This window comes from Castor canadensis, chromosome X (assembly GCF_047511655.1).
Source record: "Castor canadensis chromosome X, mCasCan1.hap1v2, whole genome shotgun sequence".
NCBI classification, from domain to species: domain Eukaryota; kingdom Metazoa; phylum Chordata; class Mammalia; order Rodentia; family Castoridae; genus Castor; species Castor canadensis.
In genome coordinates, this window is record NC_133405.1 from 75,715,249 (window position 1) to 75,734,573 (window position 19,325).

Here is a 19,325-nt window from a genome sequence, read left to right on the forward strand (position 1 = left end):
ACTTAAGAGTTTGGGGTCTGATATTAAGATCCTTGATCCATTTTGAGTTAATCTTGGTATAGGGTGATATACATGGATCTAGTTTCAGTTTTTTGCAGACTGCTAACCAGTTTTCCCAGCAGTTTTTGTTGAAGAGGCTGCTGTTTCTCCATTGTATATTTTTAGCTCCTTTGTCAAAGATAAGTTGCTTATAGTTGTGTGGCTTCATATCTGGATCCTCTATTCTGTTCCACTGGTCTTCATGTCTGTTTTTGTGCCAGTACCATGCTGTTTTTATTGTTATTGCTTTGTAATATAGTTTGAAGTCAGGTATTGTGATACCTCCTGCATTGTTCTTTTGAGTGAGTATTGCCTTGGCTATTCGTGGCCTCTTGTGTTTCCATATAAATTTAACAGTAGATTTTTCAATCTCTTTAATGAATGTCATTGGAATTTTGATGGGAATTGCATTAAACATGTAGATTACTTTGGGGAGTATCGACATTTTTACTATGTTGATTCTACCAATCCATGAGCATGGGAGATCTCTCCACTTTCTATAGTCTTCCTCAATTTGTTTCTTCAGAAGTGTATAGTTTTCCTTGTAGAGGTCTTTCACATCTTTTGTTAGGTTTACACCTAGGTATTTGATTTTTTTTGAGGCTATTGTAAATAAAATTGTTTTCATACATTCTTTTTCCGTTTGCTCATTGTTAGTGTATAGAAATGCTAACGATTTTTCTATGTTGATTTTATATCCTGCTACCTTGCTATAGCCATTGATGATGTCTAGAAGCTTCTGAGTAGAGTTTTTTGGGTCTTTAAGGTATAGGATCATGTCATCTGCAAATAGGGATATTTTGACAGTTTCTTTACCTATTTGTATTCCTTTTATTCCTTCTTCTTGCCTAATTGCTCTGGCTAGGAATTCCAGTACTATGTTGAATAGGAGTGGAGATAGTGGGCATCCTTGTCTGGTTCCTGATTTTAGAGGGAATGGTTTTAATTTTTCTCCGTTAAGTATAATGCTGGCTGTAGGTTTGTCATATATAGCTTTTATAATGTTGAGGAACTTTCCTTCTATTCCTAGTTTTCTTAGAGCTTTTATCATGAAATGATGTTGGATCTTATCAAAGGCTTTTTCTGCATCTATTGAGATGATCAAGTGGTTTTTGTCTTTGCTTCTGTTAATGTGGTTTATTACGTTTATTGATTTTCGTATGTTGAACCACCCCTGCATCCCTGGGATGAAGCCTACTTGGTCATGGTGAATAATCTTTTTGATGTGTTGCTGAATTCGGTTTGCCATTATTTTGTTGAGGATTTTTGCATCAATGTTCATTAAGGAGATTGGCCTATAGTTCTCCTTTTTGGAGGTGTCTTTGTCTGGTTTTGGGATAAGTGTAATACTGGCTTCATAAAATGTGTTTGGCAGTTTTCCTTCCCTTTCTATTTTGTGGAACAGTTTAAGGAGGGTTGGTATCAGTTCTTCTTTAAAGGTCTGATAGAATTCAGCAGAGAATCCATCAGGTCCTGGACTTTTCTATTTGGGGAAACTCTTGATTGCTGCTTCAATTTCATTTTGTGTTATAGGTCTATTCAGGTGATTAATGTCCTCTTGGTTCAGTTTTGGATGATCATATGTATCTAGAAATCTGTCCATTTATTTTAGATTTTCAAATTTATTTGAATATAGGTTCTCAACGTAGTCTCTGATGATTTCCTGGACTTCCATGGTGTTTGTTGTTATCTCCCCTTTTGCATTCCTAATTCTACTAATTTGGGTTTTTTCTCTCCTCATTTTAGTCAGGTTTGCCAGGGGTCTATCGATCTTGTTTATTTTTTCAAAGAAACAACTTTTTGTTTCATTAATTCTTTGTATGTTTTTTTTTGGTTTCTATTTCATTGATTTCAGCTCTTATTTTTATTATTTCTCTCCTTCTATTTGTTTTGGGATTTGCTTGTTCTTGTTTTTCTAGGAGTTTGAGATGTATCATTAGGTCATTGATTTGGGATCTTTCAATCTTTTTAATATATGCACTCATGGCTATAAACTTTCCTCTCACGACTGCCTTAGCTGTGTCCCATAGGTTCCAGTAGGTTGTGTTTTCATTTTCATTGACTTCCAGGAACTTTTTAATTTCCTCTTTTATTGCATCGATGATCCACTCTTCATTAAGTAATGAGTTATTTAGTTTCCAGCTGTTTGCATGTTTTTTGTCTTTACTTTTGTTGTTGAGTTCTACTTTTACTGCATTGTGATCAGATAGTATGCACGGTATTATTTCTATTTTCTTATATTTGCTGAGGCTTGCTTTGTGCCCTAGGATATGATCTATTTTGGAGAAGGTTCCGTGGGCTGCTGAGAAGAATGTATATTGTGTAGAGGTTGGATGAAATGTTCTGTAGACATCAACTAGGTCCACTTGATCTATTGCATATTTTAGATCTTGGATTTTTTATTGAGTTTTTGTTTGGATGACCTATCTATTGATGATAATGGAGTGTTAAAGTCTCCCACAACCACTGTGTTGGCGTTTATATATGCTTTTAGGTCTTTCAGGGTATGTTTGATGAAATTGGGTGCGTTGACATTGGGTGCGTACAGATTGATGATTATTATTTCCTTTTAATAATATGGAATGTCCTTCTTTATCTCATTTGATCTATGTAGGTTTGAAGTCTACTTTGTCAGAGATAAGTATTGCTACTCCTGCTTGTTTTCGGAGGCCATTGGCTTGGTAAATCTTCTTCCAGCCTTTCATCCTAAGCATATGCTTATTTCTGTCGGTGAGATGAGTCTCCTGTAAGCAACAAATTGTTGGATCTTCTTTTTTAATCCATTTTGTCAAACAGTGTCTTTTGATGGGTGAATTAAGTCCATTAACATTAAGCGTTAGTACAGATAGGTATGTGGTGATTCCTGCCATTTAGTTGTCTTAGTTGTTTGAAGGTTTGATTGTGTGTACCTAACTTGATGTTACTCTCTACTGTCTTGCTTTTTCTTATCCTGTGGTTTGGTGCTGCCTGCCTTTTCATGGTTAAGTTGGGTGTCACTTTCTGTGTGCAGGATCCCTTGCAGAATCTTTGGTAATGGTGGCTTTGTGGTCACATATTGTTTTAGTTTCTGCTTATCATGGAAGACTTTTATTGCTCCATCTATTTTGAATGATAGCTTTGCTGGGTAGAGTATCCTGGGGTTGAAGTTTTTTTCATTCAGTGCCCGGAAGATCTCACCCAACGCTCTTCTTGCTTTTAATGTTTCTGTTGAGAAGTCTGCTGTGATTTTGATGGGTTTACCTTTGCATGTTACTTGTTTTTTCTCTCTTACAGCCTTCAATATTCTTTCCTTAGTTTCTGAACTTGTTGTTTTAATGATGATATGTCGTGGAGTAGTTCTATTTTGATCTGGTCTGTTTGGTGTCCTGGAGGCCTCTTGCATCTGTATGGGAATATCTTTCTCTAGATTTGGGAAATTTTCCGTTATTATTTTGTTGAATAGATTACGCATTCCCTTCGCTTGCACCTCTTCTCCTTCTTCGATGCCCATGATTCTCAAGTTTGGTCTTTTGATGGAGTCAGTGAGTTCTTGCATTTTCTTTTCACAGGTCTTGAGTTGTTTAATTAATAGTTTTTCGGTTTTTCCTTTAATTACCATTTCATCTTCAAGTTCTGAGATTCTGTCTTCTGTTTGTTCTATTCTGCTGGATTGGCCTTCCGTTTTGTTTTGCAGTTCTGTTTCGTTCTTTTTTCTGAGGTTTTCCATATCCTGGCGGTTTTCTTCTTTATTGTTGTCTATTTTTGTCCTGAGTTCATTTATCCATTTTTTCATTGTGTTCTCTCTTTCACTTTGGTGTTTATACAGTGCTTCTGTGGTTTCCTTTATTTCTTCTTTTGCTTTTTCAAATTCTCTATTTTTATTGTCTTGGAATTTCTTGAGTGTCTCCTGTACATTTTGGTTGACCCTATCCAGTATCATCTCTATAAAATTCTCATTGAGTACCTGTAGTATGTCTTCTTTTAAATTATTCTTATGGGCTTCATTGGGTCCTTTGGCATAGTTTATCTTCATTTTGTTGGAGTCTGGATCTGAGTTTCTGTTCTCTTCATTCCCCTCTGGTTCCTGTACTAATTTTTTGCTGTGGGGAAACTGGTTTCCCTGTTTTTTCTGTCTTCCCATCATTGTCCTTGGTGTTGTTACTTTCCCTGTACTGTGTGTAATTAAGTATTTTCTAGCTTGTAATAATAATAATGGTAATATTTAGAATGGAAGAGTGAGCTGAGATGGAAAGAAAGAAGTTAAAGAAAAGGGGAAAACAAATATACAGACAAGAGGGAGAAAGCGGAACAAGGTATCAGACAAGAGAGTTTCAAAGGTATAAACAGGGAGTGTTAGTGTACCAATCGACAGTAAGCTGAACAGACATTAGGGAGACAGAGAGAGGATTGAAAATCAAAGATAAAAAAATAAAAAATAAGTAAATGAAAGTAATATCTATATATAAAAATGAATTAAAATAAAATGGAAAATAGAAAATTAAAAAAAAAAAAACAAACTTACAAGTTTATATGCAATGCAGTTTCAGTCTTAATAATTTGGGTGTCCGTCTCAATCTCCAGTCCTGGAGTTGGTGCCTCAGATGTTGTTCTGTTGTTGTCTCATCAAAGGGTATGCATAAAGTAGAACAAAACTACACACTCACACACACACACACACACACAAACACACACACACACAAAAGCCCCACCAAGTGTCCCCAGTTCAAATGCAGTACAGTTTCAGTAAGTTTTTCGGCTTGCAGGTGTAATTCGGTTGTTCTCTCATCAAAGGTAGGGAGAAAAAGAAAAAAAAGCGTCTGGATGCAGTTCTGAGAGTGGTATCTGCAACTGTGGCTTGCCTGCCTGCTGTTCTCAGCCTGTAGCTGGCGGCGTTATTTATGCAGATCTCTGGGGTGAGCTAGCACTCACCTGGTCCCACAGGCTTTGTTTGCTCAGAGTTCTCCTGTGCGGGCGGAGCTTCTGCTACAGGCTTTCCCCTTTCCAAGCAATGGGAAAGGTGACACTGCCCCTGAGTTGTCAGGCCTGCGTGTTTATTTACAGTTCACGTGGGAAGTGGGTCTTCCCTCCTCTCACAAGCGTCCCTGCTCCTGGTTGCTGGGCGCGCCCCGCTCCCGCCAGAGGCTCTCCGGCCCGCCCGGCTCGTTTATTTACACTCCCGGGAAGGATTCCCTTCCCCTGATCTTCAGTGCTCAGGGTGCCCCACCCTCTTTCCAGCGTGTCTTAACTGTTCTTATTGCTTAGTACTCAGTTTCTCTTTTTTTTTTCCCGGGTGGAGGTCAGTCTGTCCAGGGGGCTATGCTGCTCTGGCCCAGGCCTGTCTGTGGGGCTACCGTGGTACCGCGAAGCTCACCTGGTCCTCGTCTTCCCAAGCCGTATGGGCGCCGGCCACTGGCGGCCCCGGGGGCCTCCTCGTTTCTCCGTTTAACGTGAAGTGGAGATTCTCTGCCATGCAATATTTTGTTAAATGATTTTTTGTTTTGGTGCTAGGGATTAAACTCAGGCTTCATCTGTGCTTGGATTCTGCCACTGAACTACACCCTCAGTCCCAAATTACTTTTCTATAACTGTGATTTTAGGCAGAAAGTCTGATCTGTCTTCAAGTAGATTTTAAAAAAAAATCTTAAAGCTGGGCATTATGGTGCATGCATGTTACCCCAGCATTTGGGAGACTGAGGTAGGGGAATGGAGAGTTGCAGGCCAGCCCGGGCTACGTAGCAAGAGACTTTCTCAAACAACAACAACAAAAATCATCAAGGCAATCATTAGCATATGAAAAGTTGAAAAATATAATTTCAAGGCTGGGGATGTGGCTCAAGTGGTAGAATTCCTGTCTAAGCAAGCACAAGACCCTGAATTCAAATCCCAGTTCTGCTAAAATACAGTTTCAGACTTAAAGATAATTTTCAAAAATAGTACAGAGATTCTTATATGCCCTTTATTCACTATCTGTAAATGGTAATATTTTCCCACATTTACTTTATCATTTTCTTTATTAGTGTTATCTTTCTGAATCATTTCAGACTAAAATGTAGACATGATGCCCCTTTATCCCTACATACTACTACATTGATGCTACTTCAGTATTTTATTTCCTCAAAGTAGGAATACTCTCTTATATAACCCTGTTGTAGTTAACAAATTAGCTAACTACATTAAACTAAATTAGTTTAAAAATTAGCATTGATATAATATTTTTTTCCTAAGAGAGGTCCTTGAATATAGCCCAAGTTGGCATCAAGTTGGTGATCCTCTTGCCTCAGACTCCTGAGTGCTGGGATTGTAGGTGTGTACCACCATACCTGGGTCCTATCCTTATTTATTTATTTATTTATTTATTTTCGTGCTGGGGATGAAACCCAGAGCCTGACTGTACTGAGCTGTGCCCTCAGCCCCTCCTGTCCTTATCTTAATAGACAAGTCAAGTTTGCCATGTGGGAAAAAAAGATGAATCTAGACCAGTTTTCTCCTTCAAGATACTTATATTCCACTAGACAGTACTTTGAGTTTAAAATAAATAATGGTAACAATATGTTGCTTATAAGAGAAGTAAAAGAAAATTCATGGGAGAAGGGAGGAGAATCTTGTTTGCGCTAAGAGGTACAGTGAGTTGAGTGTGGAAGATGCAAGTTGGCCTGCAGAGTTTCCAGTGCTATGCTCAGGAGGTTGGACTTTGTCCTTAATTTCCAAACACGGGATGCCTTTGAATGTTTGGAGCATGAGTGTGGCATGTGAGTCATGTGTGGGGGCACTATGCTAGTTGGAGATACTGAAAAGATAGAATAGTCCTCTGTTTTTGTGATGCTGGGTATCAAACCCAGGACCTCACACATGCTAGGCAAGCACTGTATGCCTGCAGCCCAGAACAGTCCTTTAGATAAGGAATATACTCAGGAGAATATGGGCATATACCTCTTAATTCCCCATCCCTTCTCCATAGTAGCATATGCTAAATACCAACTGAGTGAAAGCTATGCTACAAGAATTTATACTAGTTGAGTACTTGAATCAGGAGTGAAGTGGTATTTCAAGGCCTGTAAGGTAGCTTTGGTGCGTATTTCTTCCTCTTACCTTCTCCATTGCAAACATGGCAATAAAGATTAAATAACTTGTATTCCTAAATGTGGCTAGCCATTTATTATTTTCCTTGATTTACATCTAGCATTTGAACTCTAACAGTTTCTTGATTTTTTTTTTCTAAATGGGAGATAGTATTACCTGTTTGAATTGTAGAAGTAAATGCTACCCCTCCCACCCCCATCTGTTTTCACTCTTAACCCATTAAAATTACAGTTTTTTTTTTTCTGGCAGAGAAAGAGAACCCTAATTCTCCACTGAAGACTCCCCCTTTTTGCAGTGCTGGGGATTGAAACCAGGGCTTCACACATACTAGGCAAAAACTAACTCTGACCTGCACCCCCAACCCAAGACCCTTTTCTCATCACCCCTTACAGCAGGAATAAAACTTTCTCTACTTTCACTAACTTCCATTTAAGACTCTCCTTTTGGGTGAGAATAGGGAGTGATGGAGTGATACACACACACACACACACACACACACACACTCTCTCTCTCTCTCTCTCTCTCTCTCTCTCTCTCTCTCTCTCTCTCTCTTTCTCTCTCTCTTATATACACACACATGAAATGAACTGTGTTTTATAAAGCCAAAATATGTGTGTTAAATGAAATGAAATATTTCTTAAAGTTCCAGGTAATTTGGCCCACATGAATGAACCTTCATGAAAGCCAAGCCACACTTCTTTTGTGGTTCTTTAGGTCAGCTGGGCCTCTCACATGAGAGCTGGCTCACTGGTTCACACTATCACTCAGTGGAGGTGGTAATGCTAGCCCTCCAACCCTGACATTAGTTACCAGGAGCCCCAGGGAACTCCGCCAGTGCAGCAGCAGGTTGGTGACCCTTACTTTTATGAGATAAAACAGTTTTTGGAGTATGCTTAGAACCTGGGTGAGTTAAAGCTCTGCTAGAGGTTTCAACCATGTGCTGAGAAAGTGTAGAATTAGAAATGGATGAGTCTAATCTGGAAGTTCAAGTTGAAGAAATGGAAAATCTGCCCCTGATGACCAAGTTAATTTAATGTAACCATGATGTAATGGATAGTGAAAGTAGAAAGTGTAAAGCTGTAAGTCAGATTTGTTGTCATTAATAGCTTCATTGCTTCAGAGTGGCCATGGACAAATATGTTTTAATTGTATACTAGTTCACTGAGATGGTGTAGAGTTTGGGGCTGCCCAATGTTTGTGTGGTCTCCTTAAACCAGTTGTTGTGATACTATTATTTGTGAGTGAATTAGATTAAAGTGATTTTCTTCTGAAAACTATTTTTGGGATATTATGTAGAGACAACTAAGAAGTAATAAGATTAAATACAGATCTGATTTATTGCTGCTTTATTACTCAAATTTGTAATTTCTTACCTCCCTTATAGCATTTGTAACTTCATGTTTAAAATGGATTGGATCTGTGGACATACCACTGTGAACATACATGGTTTCCTCTAAAATGGACTGGCGTTTATTCAGTCCTTCATTGTTTCTTTCCCTTCAGTGATTTTTGAAACAGGGTCTTGCTACATAGCCCATGTTAGCCTTGAACTTGTGATCCATCTGCCTCAGCCTCGGGAAATGTTACTCATACTGGAAAGAAGTTAAGGAATGGAGGAAGATTATTAGCATTACTAACCTGGTTATTTTTACATCTTTTTATTCTTTTTGAAATTTTGGTATAATATACATAAATAAAATTTAGCATTTTGACTATTTTAAAGTGTACAATTTAGTGGCATTAAGTACATTTACAGTGCTGTGCAACCATCATCACAATTAGGTTCCAGAATGTTTCCTTTACCCTGAAAAGAAATCCCATATCCCTCATCCTTTGGAAAACACCATCTGCTTTCTAACTCAGTAGATATGTGTATCTTGGAAATTTCAATCATGCAGTACCCTGTTATAAAATGTGATCTCTCTTCTTCTCACTCCTCTCCTTTCCTCCCCTCTTGTTCCCTCCCCTCCTTATTTTACTCCATTTTTTCAGTAAGGACTTTTTAACAGTTTTGATAGGGATTGCATTGGATCTGTAAATTACTTTGGGGAGTATTGGTTTTAATATTAAATATTTCAGTCTATGAACAGGGCATGTCTTTCTGCTTATTTAGATCTAATTTCAGCAGTGTTTTATAGTTTTTGTTGTGCAAAGTCTGAACCTCTTTGATTAGTTTTATTTCTGTGTATTTCTTTTTTGTTTTTAGAAATGGGATAGTGACTGGCGGGGGGATTGGAATGGGTTGAAGAGCAACTGGGAAGTGAGGAAATAGACACAATGTGTGTAGAGTTAACTTGTCTGGCCTGGTGTGTTGGTACACAGCTATAATCCCAGCTGCTCTGGAGACTGAGACAGGAGGATTGTGAGTACCAGCCTGGGCTACATATCTAGACTCTATTTCAAAACAAAGTCTACTTCAAGGGTAGCTATGAAGGTAAGTAGAGAGAAATGGAGAATACAGGGTGCTGGGAATGTGGGGTCAAGGACACACCCCTGCCCTTATTCTTAAGATAGTAAATATTGGAGCACATTTGCCAATGCCAATGTCAGGAGTTTGGATTTAATTCTATGTGCAGGTAGAGAGGACAACTGAAAGCCCCTTTGAATGTGAAAGAAGGATATGACCAAAAGCCCACCAGAAGGAGGAGTTCCTTTTAATAAGAAGGGGGATAGACACTGAGGCAAGGCCATCACCAACTAAGAGTGAGTGGAGGGACTGGAGCTGTAGGAAGGTGAAAAACAGTCACCAGAGAATAGGAAAACAAGGTTACCAGATGGGGGCAGTAGGACTGGCAGGCACTTTTGAGTACCCATTTGAGGTGAAACTTTTCTTTTAAACAGTAGTGGTGGAAGGATGCTTGTACACTGAGAGGCTCCAGCACATTGTACTTAATAGTCCCACTAGCACTGAGAGCCAGACAAAGATGGCCAGAACACTGCTTTCAAAATACTAGTCTCATGGCCTTACTATACAATAAGAAATAAAGAAATAAAACGTGCAAAAATGCTAAAGGAAGATATAGTCATTATTTGTACACATCATAATAGTCTGCTTAAAAATTGCAGTGGAAGCAGCAGATTATTGTTGAGTTCAGCAAGTTGGTTGGATGCAAAAGTTAACTACTTATGTTTTAGTAAAGAAAAAAATCCCACTCTCAAGAGCAGTGTCTAAAAATAACCCATAATGCACTTTTCCACCCTGCTGTTAGCTGTGTGGTAAAACAGAAGAGACGGAAAAGGCATTTGCCACTTCCAATTCTTGAGGCTCCCATCCACTACCCTGTAATCCAGAATTTGAGGACCATAGTCTTCCCAGGGACACAGCCTTCGGAAGGGAACAGGGTGAGTTCAGGGAGGGCTTTGGTTCGGGCCAAACAGCCACTTGCTGAAGGAAACAAACCTGGAAGGACACCTCCTAAAAATAGGACTGTTACTTGAAATTGTCACAGAAACTAAATCAGTACTTTGACAATTTTAAAAAGGCACAGGAGCCGGGGAAGTGGCTCAGTTGTAGAGCACTTGTGTGTGAGGTCCTAGGTTCAATATCTAGCACTACAAATAGAATATAATATTAAAAAGGCACACGTTTAGATGCTTTAAAATCCTGTCTGTCAGTCAGTTGTGTGACTGTGCACAAGTTACCCAGCTGTCTGCACCTCAGTTCTCTTACTAGCTGTAAAATGAGCACAATACAAAGTTGAAGTAATATGTAAAAAGTAGTTTAACACAATGCCTAGTGGTAAGAGCATGGGAAGTGCTCACAGTGATGAGGAAGAATGCGTGTTGGGACACCTGGTGTTGTCTGGCCAGCCCTTTCCTCCTTCTGCAGTCCCTCACCTGCAGACTGGGCACTGGGTCATGCTGCAAGTGGAGTCGACTGCAGAACTACTGTGGCCCTGGCAGTGGAAGGGCATGGGACCTGGAGTCAGAGGTTGGGCTTGACAATGAGCTTTGGCCTTCTCTGTGAAGTGGGGCCAGCTGCAGAGGAAGGGTCACAGCAGGTTACTTCAGGAGGACTGCCCCTCCATGCTGGGGGTTTGGGCTCATGATGCACCCCTCTCAGGGCCTCCACCTATGGCACTAGCCCATGCTCTATAACACTACTCCTGCTCTGCCCTCTGCATCCTGAGCTAGAACGCCAGAAGGCCAATGCCTGGAGGCCCAGAAAGCATGTGGGCCACATGAGTGCTTGCTATTTCTTTCTTTCTTAATTTTTTTTTGATGCAGGGTCTCATTATGTAGCCCAGGCTGGCCTTGAAGCCTCTACCGTCCAGCCTCAGCTTCCTGGATTACAGGCATGGATCACCACATCATGCATTAATTCTTTTTGATGCTATTGCAAAAGGAAGTGTTTTCCCAATTTTCTTCTTGGATTGTTGATTGCTAGTATATAGGACTAGAACTGAATTTTTTATGTGATCATTTTTTTAGTGTCAGGTAGTTTTATTGTACTGGCATACACAGGTGAGGGTATACCCCCACCTTCGAGGGTGGAATTAAGTATGTAATCTGATGGTCACTTGTACAATTACAGGTTCTGACTGAGTTGGATGAAGGGGCATGTAGGGCCAAGTTGACTGATAGTGGTGAAGCCTGACTTTGTTGCCAATTGTATCTGCACTGGGAGATTTCACCAGAAATTCCTAATTTCCTAACTCCATTTCATACCTCATGCCATTCTCCCCCACCCCCTGCACAGGGGTTTGAACTCAGGGCCTCATGCTTGCTAGGCAGGACTTGAGCTATTCTGCCAGCCCTTTTTTGTGATTTTTTTTTTTAAGATAGGGTCTTACGAACTAGTTGCCAGTGCTGGCTTCAAACTGCAATCCTCCTAATCTCTGCCTCCTGAGTAGCTAGGATTACAGGCGTGAGACACTGTACCTGGCATGGTTCTTTTCATAATTACTGTCTTTTCCTTGGTATTCTTACCTTGGTGAGGCATATATATTTCTGTATAGCCCAGGCTGGCCTGGAGCCTCAGGTCCTCCCAAGTTATGTGGTTACAGGCGTACTATACCACTCCTGGCCTCATTGACGAGACCTCTTGATTTCTTTCAGCTCTTTGCTCTTTTTTTTCCTCAAGCTGGCCTTGAACCTTGATCCTCCTATGACCACCTCCAAAGTAGCTGGGATTATAGGTGTGAGCCACTGTGCCCAACCCCTTAGTCTTCACTTTTTGATTGTATAAAAGCTAAAGGTCAGTCAGAAGACAAAGGTTATGGCCTTAGTATGTCTTTTCTGAACATGTGATCAGCCTTGGACGTATGGGTAGTCCTCCAGTTAGCAGCTAGACAGGTCAGAACCCACAATCAAAACACGGTGGTGCATGCCTTCAGTCTCAGCATTTGAGAGGCTGAGTCAGGAAGATCATGAGTTTGAGGCAGCCTGGGAAGCAGAAAGTTCCAGGCCAGCCTGTGGTACATAGTAAGACCTTGTCTCAAAAAACAAACAACCTGCCAGGCACTGGGGTAGCTCATGTCTATAATCCTAGCTACTTGGGAGACTGAGATTGGGAGGGTTGCAGTTCAAGGCCAGCCTGGGCAAATAGTTGGTGCGACCCCATCTTCAAAATAACCAGAGCAAAATGGATTGGAGGTGTGGCTCAGGTGGTAGAGAGCCTGTTTTACACATAAGAAGCCCTGAGTTCAAACCCCAGTCCCACTAAAAAAGAAAAAGAAAAAAAAAACCAAACAACCCACAATCACAATTCTTTGAGAATAAATCGGATTATTCCCTTTAGCATCCATCAGTTGGGCCACTATCTGCACACTACCGAGCTGGGGACAGAGGCAGGGTTGATGTGTAATGAACATGCCACAGTGGTTTCATTGGAATTTAGTTGCTGTTTTTATCAAATACTCTCCTGGCTATTGACTCAGTTTTTGATTAGATTCTAAAATGATAAAAAATTGATTCTGACAGTTTTATCAGCATAATTGTTGCCTTAGAGAAGGCAAGGAGTTTTGGAGTTCCCTGCTCCACTATTTTGGATGACATCATTCCAGGTATGATTTTTTTTTTGTACCCATGGCTTTGGGCATGCTAATAAGTACATGCTTTACCACCAATGTACATTCTAGCTCCTGGTGTGTCTGTTTTGATTCCTATGCCAGTGCCATGGTTTCCCCTACACCCCCCCCCAGCCAGTGCTGGAGATAAAGCCCAGGGCCGCATGAATCAATCTACTACTGAGCTATACCCCTAGTCCAACATATTTTTTTGGTGGGCAGGCAGTACTAGGGCTTGAACTCAGGGCCTTGTGCTTGTTAAGCAGGTGCTCTGCTACTTGAGTCATGCCCTCAGTCCTTTAGGCTTTCATTATTTTTTGAGTAGGGCCTGGTGTTTATCTTCTCTCCTACCTGGATTGTAATCCTCCTATTTATACTTCCTGCATAGCTGGAAGTATAACCCTGTCCAGCTAGTGGTTGAGATGGGGTCTTTTTTCCCTGGGGTGGCGGCAAACTGCTGTCTCCCTGATCTCTGTTTCCCAAGTAGCTAGGATTACAGATGTGAACAACTGAGCCTGGTAGAGTCACATATTCTTAGTAAGTACAACTTTCTAGCATGGGAGAAGACCTGGGTGTGGATTCCCAGCACTGCTATATATCATTCTGATAACCTGCTTGAAAAAAGCATGCAACTAATAACCATGAAGGCTACATTGTTGTTTCTTGGACTGTCTTGGCTATTATTAACCCTATACTGTTTCATATTATATATCTGTTTTTATGTTTCTGTGTTCTTTTTTTTTTTTTTTTGATGGTACTGGGGTTTGAACATAAGGTCTTGAACTGGCTAGGCAAGCATTCTATCACAGGAACTGTGCCCCCAGCCCTCTTAAGTTGTTTGAATAAATATTTTAAATCTAATATTTTGATAAACACTTGAAAGGCCTTATTTTAGATGAGATTTTCTCAGCCTTGCCACTATACACATTTTGGTTCAGAAAACCGTCGTGGGAGGCTGCCCTGCAAATGCATTCTATCTCTGGCTTTTCCCACTACCTCCCAGCAGCACCCTTCCCCTTCCCCTTCCCCTAAGTGTCTCAACCAAAAATGTTTCCGTAAATTGCCAGATGGTCCCTGTAGGCGGTGTGGGTTTGGGAAACATTCTAAATAAAAGGGGTTCAAAGATAATGAATTCTAAGGTAAGTAAAGAAGTAAATGGTTGCAATACGTTATTATGTGGTAAAGCATAGTTATAGAGAGATGAACCAAGAGATGTAAAAGAACAGAAACGTATTACCTAGGAGAGCAGGGCATAATAATGCAAGCCTGAAATCCCAGCATTTGGGAGGCTGAGGCATGAGGATTGTGGGTTCGATGCCAGCCTGGGCTACTTAGAGGAGTTCCAGATCAGTCTGGCTACGTAGTGAGACACTGTTTCAAAAAAACAAATAAGAAAATACTTTGAAGAGCTGGTACCAAATTTTTTTTTTTTTTTTTGGTATTGGAGCTTGAACTAAGGGCCTTCACCTTAAGCCACTCCAACAGCCCTGCTTTTTTGTGAAGGTTTTTTTTTTTTTTTTTTGAGGTAGGGTTTTGCCAACTATTTACTGGGACTGGCTTTGAACCACGAGCCTCCTGATCTCTGCCTCCTGAGTAGCTAGGATTATAGGCATGAGCCATCAGCGCCTGGCTGTGATATCAAATATTTAATCTAAGGGAGATGGCAATTTTGAGTTGGGTGTAGTAGTCAGGTAGTGGAGGTAATTAGGAGGGAGAGAGTTGTTCTAGGCGACGGAAAAAGTATGTCCAGGTACAAGATAGAAGAGCCTTTGGGTGCCTTGAGAAAATTCACATTGAAGTGTGATTGGAAAGGATGTGGGAGTAGTTAGAAGGGAAAAAACAGAAAGTAGTTAGAGTCAAATTTGAGAAAGGTTTTTATACTGTGCTAAAATGTTTCATTTTTTCTTTATCATTATAGAAAACCTCAAAAAAGTAAGGTATGTAGGATAATATGATTAGCTTTTTAAAAATGAACAATTGATATGGTGCAATGATAAAAAGTATATGGTGAACTTGGGCCTGGTGGTGTATACCTGTAATCTCAGCTGCTTGGGGGTCTTAGCAAGAGGATTTCAAATTCAAGGCCAGTTTGGGCAACTTAGTAAGACTGTCTCAAAATAAACATCAACAACAAAAGACTGGGGATATAACTCAGTGGTAGAATGTTTGTTGACTAATTTCAATCTCCTACATTACCAAGGTGTATGGTAAATATTAAACTCAAAAGGATTAGTTTATAAAATAGGAATGTAGTAAGGGATGGAGATTTATATAGCAGTAAAACTAGATGTCAAATTTTGCTCAAATTGTAACTCTGTGTGGAGTTTTTCATTTTGTCAAAATCTTAGGTATTACCAATGCTGATGAAGAGTCTTTGTGTTCAAAGCAGGAGTGAGGTGAGCAAATGTACAAAATTATGTGTATTTTTCAAGCATATTATTGCAAGTATATATATGTGTATAAATATGTATTTTTACATATATATATATATATATATATATTTTATTTATTTATTTGCAGTGTTGGAAATCAAACCCAGGGCCTTGAACATGCTAAGCAATCTACCACTGAGCTACATCTCAGCCCTCAGAATGATGCATTTTAAACTGTTATCTGCTTTCCTGAATTGGACACAGAATCAGATGAACTGAAACTGCGATGCTAATATAGTTAGTGAGAAAAGGAAGGTACTTGAAAAAGAGTTAAAATGCCATTTAATATTTTTTCTGTGTCACTGTGGATCAAACCCACGGCCATGGGCAAATGGGGCAAGTGCTCTACCATGCAATGGTATCTGTAGCCCAGAACAGTTCAAATGCTACAAAATTTTTGTAACTTCCTTTTCCTTATAATTTTGTTTACAGAAACATTGCTAGACCAGTACAAGAAAGTCCTATATACTTTTTATATAGAGTCACATTTATTTTTATTTATTTATTTATTATTATTTTTAAAAATTTTTATTTTTTTATTATTCATATGTGCATACAATGCTTGGGTCATTTCTCCCCCCTGTCCCCACCCCTTCCCTTACCACCCACTCCGTCCCCTCCCTCTCCCCCCCACCCCCTTGATACCCAGCAGAAACTATTTTGCCTTTGTCTCTAATTTTGTTGAAGAGAGAGTATAAGCAATAATAGGAAGGACCAAGGGTTTTTGCTAGTTGAGATAAGGATAGCTATACAGGGCATTGACTCACATTAATTTCCTGTGTATGTGTGTTACCTTCTAGGTTAATTCTTTTTGATCTAACCTTTTCTCTAGTTCCTGGTCCCCTTCTCCTATTGGCCTCCGTTGCTTTTAAGGTATCTACTTTAGTTTTAGAGTCACATTTATAATAGAGTCACATTTTGTCCCAGCTGTTCTTATCATTTGTGCACTCATGCATTTTTTCACATCCGTGTGAGAGTGTCTCTGTAGACACTCCATCCTCCTTTCCCTAAATACTTCAGTACTTCCTATGTTAGTATTCTCTTACATAATTACACTGTAACTATCAAACGTAAAGAAAGTTAACTAGTGGACTCTTTTTTCATTATTTTTATTAGTGTATATTAATTTTACAAAATAATGGGATTCCATTGTAATGCATGCACATAATATACTTTGATCTTTTCTTATTCCCCCGATCCCTTCCGTTATAAACTTTCTTGTAAAAAAAGATGTTTTTTTTACTTGAGCCACTCCACCAAGCCCTTTTTGCTTTAGTTTATTTTTCAGATAGAGTCTTGCTTTTTCTGGGGGCTGGCCTTGGACAGTGAGCCTCCTACCTTGGCCTCCCATGTACTTGGGATTGTAGGTGTGCACCATCATGCCTGGCTTTTTGTTGTTCATTTGGCCTCACCCATGGCTTGTTTTTTGAGATAGGGTCTTGCTAACTTCTTCTTCTCAGGCTGACTTTAAACCATAATCCTCTCATTTATGCCTCCCACATAGCTGGGCTTATAGACATGTACCACTATGTTCAACTGTTGAACTGATTTTTTTTCAGGGTGAGAGATAGGGATCTAGTTTCAGTCTTCCATATGTGGATTTCAGCATTTGTTGGGAAATCTTTTCTCTCAGATGTTTTTGGCACCTTTGTTGAGTCAGATAACTGTAGCTTAATGGGCTTATTTCTGGGTCCTCTATTCTATTCCATTGATCTACATGTCCATATGCCCGTACCATGCCGTTTTTGTTACTATGGCTCTGTAGTATAATTTGAAGTCAGGTATTGTGATACCTCCAGCATTGGGTTTTTGTTTTTTTTTTCAGTCAGGATTGCTTTGGTTGTTCTGAATCTTTTGGGCTTCCACATATAGTTTTGGATTTTTTTCTATCCCTGTGGAAAATATTATTAGGATTTTGATGTGAATTGCACTGACTCTTAGACTGCTTCCAGCAGTATAGCCATTTTCACAATATTCTGGCAATCCATAAATTTGGGCAGTGGGGATCTTTTCTAATACAAAAATCTATAGTGAGATTGTCCAGCTGTCCTAATTTAGAGAAGTTCCTTTGCCTCTCATTGTCTTTCCTGATCTTGACATTTTTGAACAGCATAGGCCAATTCACAAAAATTTTTGGGTGTACTTGGGATTGAATGCAAGGTCTTGTGAATGCTATGTATGTTCCACACCATTTAATTTTTAGAATATTTCTTGAGCCACATACTGAGACCCTGTGTCCAAAGCTAAAACAGCAAGAAACAAACTTAGTATTTCTCCATTTGGGTTTGTATGTTGCTTCCTTATGATTAGATGAAGGGTATATGTTTTTGGTAAAAGTACTACTGGAACGACTTTTTTTTTTTAACTGTAGACAGGTGGTGTATGATGTCTATTGATCCCATTACAGGTGATAAAGTTTGGTTAAGGTGGGTTAACTATATGAAGTTATTTTTTCCCCAGTTTTAACCAATAAATACTTTAGGGGAAATATTTTGAGGCTGTGAAAATAACCTATTCCTCAATAAACAAACTGGTGTTAGCATTCAGTTGTTACTGTGCTTTTTTATTTACATAGTGATTATCAGTTCTTCAGTATGTGTTACTGGAATTTTTTTTTCTTTTTAAAATAATATGAACTACTTCACGAATTTGTGAGTCATCCTTGCTCAGAGGCCTTGCTGATCCCTGTATCATTGCACTTTTAGTATGTGTGCTGCCAAGTGAGCACTGAGGAAAATGTTTATTTCTTCATTGCTGTGCTGGGTGGGGGTACATTAGAGCATTTACAAAGGGTCTTACAGTGTATCAAATATATCATACTTGAATTCACCCCCTCTAGTGCTCTCTTTCGTCCCCCACCCCGAAAAATGTTTTCCTAAGTTAAATTATGGAGAAATGATGGTATCAAACAGTAATGGGTCTCCAATTTGAAAACATATTCAGACAAATGAGTGATGACAGATAACATGATAGAAAACAAAACATCAACATATGGACAGGTCCGTGGAAATTGTATTAGAGCCTATCATTCCCAGTTTATTTCTGCTTGTTGTAACCCATTTAAGAATAGTTTTTGCAAAAATAATCCTCATGTGACATTTTGCTGCTTTTCCCATTTTTGCCCCTCTGTCCCTCACTTCTTTCTTTCTTGGGAGTAAAAATTGTGAATTGTGGAGGAATTTTACAAGGGAAAGAAAAAGTTGGTACACTCCAAACTTTGAGCTTTTAATGTTTTTGTTTACCATGCAGACATTAAAAACAGCATTAGACACTGAGTATGCTTTTTCATGCCTGTAATCTCCACACTTTGGAGGCTGAGGCAGGAGTTCCAGGCTAACCTGGGTTACACAGTGAATCTGTTTAGCATTCCCTTATCCCCAAATAGAGTAAAAAGTAATTCTCAAAATCTTTTTTTGGGGGGGTGGTGGGACTGGGATGTGAAGTCAGGGCTTTAAATTTGCAAAGCAGGTGCTCTACCGCTTAAGCCACATTTTTTGCTCTAGTTATTTTAGAGAAGAGGTCTTCAAAACTATTTACCCGAACTGGTCTTGAATCTCAATTTCAATTCTCCTGATCTCAGCCTCCCAAGTACCTAGGATTACAGGCCTGAGCCACAGGCATGCATCTTCTCCAAATCTTTTTAATTTAAGGCAGAACTTCTTACAGAGGCATTGTGGGTGTGATTCATGGGCATTGTAGGGTGTTTGGTGGTACCCTTTGCATTTACCCACTAGATGCCATCGACAACTGCAACCACACCGTGACAACACAAGTCAGTCTCCACATT

General features: G+C 39.6%; 1 protein-coding gene and 1 non-coding gene across 5 annotated transcripts in view; one reads left to right on the plus strand and one right to left on the minus strand.

The window, feature by feature from the left end:
• The window catches only part of Atrx (ATRX chromatin remodeler), a 195,036-nt gene that overhangs the window by 12,309 nt on the left and 163,402 nt on the right, over positions 1-19,325 (plus strand). The window lies entirely within an intron of this gene.
• LOC141420074 (U6 spliceosomal RNA) lies at positions 18,164-18,266 on the minus strand. Its single transcript, XR_012444777.1, has one exon. It is a non-coding gene; the product is annotated as a U6 spliceosomal RNA (small nuclear RNA).